Source organism: Arachis ipaensis, chromosome B06, assembly GCF_000816755.2.
Source record: "Arachis ipaensis cultivar K30076 chromosome B06, Araip1.1, whole genome shotgun sequence".
Taxonomy (NCBI): domain Eukaryota; kingdom Viridiplantae; phylum Streptophyta; class Magnoliopsida; order Fabales; family Fabaceae; genus Arachis; species Arachis ipaensis.
Genome location: NC_029790.2, coordinates 13,309,636 through 13,314,148, shown reverse-complemented (window position 1 = coordinate 13,314,148; position 4,513 = coordinate 13,309,636).

Here is a 4,513-nt window from a genome sequence, read left to right as displayed (position 1 = left end):
TTTGATGCTAGAATTTTTAATTAAAATATAAAATATTTATTAAAAATTTGACTAATTTTATATTTATTAATATTAATTATTAAACAAACAAAACTTAGTAGTGCCTATTAATCCACTAATTAATATAAATTCTTTAGCAAACTGGATGGGGAAACAACATGCACCAGGCTGCTACCAAGTTGAGAATAATTTTGGGGTTGTTTATAGAATTTAATTCCTGTTTCACCCCCAAATGGATACGGCATAAAAACAGAATTCTAACTAAAATCATATCACCAAAATTCTATATAGTCGTGCCTTAACATGATTTGCAACTTACGAGTCCTCAGCTTGCTGGGAGATCAATGGCTCAAAGACCTTAAAGCTGGACACCTTCTTAGAGGTGATATTTTGCTTTTCGTAGCAACTCTTGTCATCAAGCATGTGCTCAATAAACCTATCCTACATGTGGTAATCTGTAACTGTTAATGTACCATAAATGAAGTCGAAAATGGTGCAGAAAGCACATAAGTTGCGGATATGACTCACCACGGCCAGCATTTGGTTGATCCTTCCTTCTCGTTCTGAGGTACGCTTAAGGGAGTCAAGGTACACCAGTTTCTCCTCCCACATGTCGACTATCATCAAGTACCAATGACAGCCACTATGAAGGGGAACATATATCTAGTATTTAAAAGTTAATGAAACAACGAGATGTACAGTCAAGGAACAACCTCGCAAGCGAATTCAGCAACACAGAAAAAATTTATTCGTCGAAAGGGGGTACCTTTAGGAGGTTGTCCGCCAGCCCCATATATTTGGCTTTTATGTAATCCAGCGTAGATTTGCAATGAAAAGTTGGGTTCAACGCAATTTGCTGTCACCAATAGGAACGAGGCATTGAGTACATGTTTTCCGTTAGGGATTAATGTTTCAGGAAATGAATGAGAACTTACCGAAAAGGTTGTCGGAAGCCACCATCGATGACGGTCCTTCCCCGCTGTTAACATCCCAACTACGAGGTTGATTACATCATCCACCACCTCTTCTCCGGGTCTCAGTGTCCACAATGCCTCTCTGTTGCCGACACAATGGTCGTTTTGGACAAGCAGCTCGCTACAAATGAGGGAAACATGTTAAGCATATAGTAGAATAGTTTCAGTTAAAAAGGATGAAAAGAGTTGAGCAACAAATTTTGCAACTGTTCATAGAGGTTGCTGGCTGCACCTTTGTTCTAAGTCTTGAGCAAACACATATGCAGCCACAGCAAGCTCATGGCAAAAAAATTGCATCCCCGGAGGGGGCCAGAAACAGATATTCATGCACTGCACGGCCAGTAAAAAAAATCATTCGTTCCTAGTTCATTCCAACTTTGTCATCGTAATATCAGTCTACGCAGTTAAGCATAGAATATCGCACACACGGAATATATCAAATTCTTTTTTTAGGGCTATCACACCCTACTCGGCACAACATAATCACATTCAAGCAACAACAAAGATAGTTGTTTATCATGAAAAGAAACACTTCGATGCAAATCGTTGTCGGTAAAATAGTAATAATGTTTTCATGACGAGGAGCAGTCAATGCTGGAAAGCTGTGCCGGTTTAAAAAAAAAATTTACATGGCATAATATTACTATAACAAGTTACTAGGGATGCTTGATACATATTACCGTGGGCATATCTTGTGACGTCATCTGCCAACCGGTGTGTGTGTAGAACGTGAAGGGAGATCCGAGTCCTCGCTGCCGTATGTTCCTCAACTCTCCAAATTTAGAGTCTTCTTCCTCATGGAACTCAAGCTTTCTCTGGAACATTGGCTAGAAAAATGCGTCAGGTACAAAACTAGGTCCACATACTAGAAAACCAAGGGCTTCTCAAAGGAATAGAGGAAATCGGAACTGAGAACATATAATGCTTACCTTCGGTGCACCAAGTTCACCCTCCTTCTTTACGTGTTTGGAAACACCTTTCCGACCAGCTTGACCAACCCCTAGCTTCTGGGCTCCGTACTGCACAGCAGCCTTTGAGTTCTTCATAGTTTTTGGCTCGGCACCGAAGCGGGTTCTCGAGTCTTTGTACTCGTAACCAACGAAAGCCACACTTGGTGCATGACCAGCTCCACCAGTTTGTTCAGCGGGACCTGGTCCAGAAATAACCACGTTACCTTTGCCGATGCTGTCTCCCTGTGTGATGCAATCCGTGAGAAACCCTATGACTCGATTGTGTTCGGCAAGAAGGTCTGTGATTTACTGGATCTGCTTCGTCTGGCCGCGTAGAATGGTCAGCATGGTCTCATCACGACGGACTAGATTCTGTACATCGAACAAGGACATGAGAACGAGGAATCCATCAAGACATGTTATCACACCAACAAAATGAGAGAAACCATGCAACACGGTATATTCTTAGCACATTCAGCTACTAAGTTCGGACTTACGGTTCTCGCTGTCATGAAATCCGCCTTGATGTGGTTGTCCACACCACTGACGGGCTCTTCTGTCGGCATCGAATGCTGCTGCGAATCATGCGATGGAGGGTGCAAACCTTGTTTGTCAGTGCTCTCCATGCTTTGCTTCCTCAATGGCAAATCTTTGCACTGTTGACACTGTTAGGCGGGAGTAGATAAAATTAACGTTCCCCATCACGCATGCCGGGGAAGCTTCCTATTTATAGAGCAACCCCATCTTAAGTAGCACACACGTGTGGGCACGTGACTAACTTAGTTACCGTAAACAATAATTTAATAATAATCTCAGCATTTGTAAGTTTTTAATTTCGTACATAGAAAAATGTAAGTGGGCCCAACAGTTATGTCACCCATGATGGCCTACTATGATATCCTGCAAGTGTAAAAGTAAAACGATTAACAAACACATTAACAATATATTATTGCACGGCCCGTTTGCATATCATAGCCCATAACACAAAAAAAAAAGCCCAACCCAGACTCCGCAGGAAACAACCATCAAGCAGATTTTATAAAGTCATGTTTGTAGTTATATTACTCATATTCAACGATGGAACGACTGAAGGCATCTTGTTTTGGGAATGCCAAAAGATTAAGCAAACAACGCCAGTCTCAACCAGGTTCACAAAAAATCAAACTGAAAAACCCAAAAATCAAACTGCCTAATTGAAACTCGTTCTATTATAAGCTGCTTCCAAAAATTTCATGTTAAGCAACACAGGAAAAATGGCACCGTATTCAATAAGCATTCTAATCAAACTGAGAGAAGAAAGGTGATAGGACTAGTCATTGGAAATGTACGCCGCACTCAACGCCTCGATTACTTTGGCCTACCTCTTAGGGGTTAAATAACTGATGGACCATGCTTTTATCGTGGAAAAAGGGACCTCTTATCATCCAAATACACGAAGGATCCAATCTTTACCCTAATGTGTCTACTATCCCATTCACTAGGGAACTGATAGTACAAGCTATTTAAAAAACTTGAAATAGAGAGCAACAGAGCCACTTAAGTGAAACAAGAAGGGAAAAGTCATTAAGGTAAAACGTCTTATCATATATTCAGCTCAGCTTTGAATTCCAATGATGAAATGACAAATATATAAAATTTCAAAAGAAATGAACAGAGGGTCATCCCCAAATTTACACCAGCATAGCTTAATCATATTCAGAATTTAAAGATGACTTACACAACACACCCAACCTCAAAATGGAACAGCACACAACCTCAATTAGGTCAACTGAAACGTACTTAAGAACATAAAACAAAGCAGCCAAATCTAATCCATAGTAAACTAACCTAAGCTAAGCCCAACGATTACTCATCGAAGATCTCGTGGAACTTTTGCAGCTCAGACCGCATCCGTACGTTCTCTTCCTAGAGCTCCCAAATCCTGTGATACGGAGGGGTAGACATCTGACCTTCCAGTTCCTCAACGCGCCGCTGCAAAGCTCCCACCTTTCTGAAGTTATAATCAGAAATTTTCCTTCCGGTCATTGTCAAAACCTTGTCCAGCATTTGAAAGGCAGCATCTTGCCTTGCTTTCGCCTCATCCTCCGAGAAACAGCCGTCCACTACCCAGTTGAGACCATGTTCCGCAGACTGAAGCACAACCTAGTAACCATGGAAATGCTCGCCGTTTTGAGAGTACGACTCACGCCTGGTGAAGACTGGGTAATCAAGACGTAACTGACAACAAACCCGAATAAGATACACTTCCATGTCTTCCGTGATAATGAAATCAGTCCCCAATGTATCTGCTTCACCTGCCTTACCTGAAATGCCACAAAAGGTACAGTAGTGCATCACTCAGAAACATGGAGAACGGACATGCAACTTACCAAAACCAATGAACATCCATAGCCTAATCAAAGTGTTACCAAGGGCACGAATCTACCTTTGAGTGATGCTTCGTGATTTGAACGAACCCCGCCTGCTTCCAACCGTTTGCGATGAGAAGCACGTACATGCATTGTATGCAGTTGAGTCGCTAAAGAGCTACCACCCACAATCGCCGAGCTTCCTAGCAGCCCCAACCATGGCGGTGACGGTGGAGGGGGC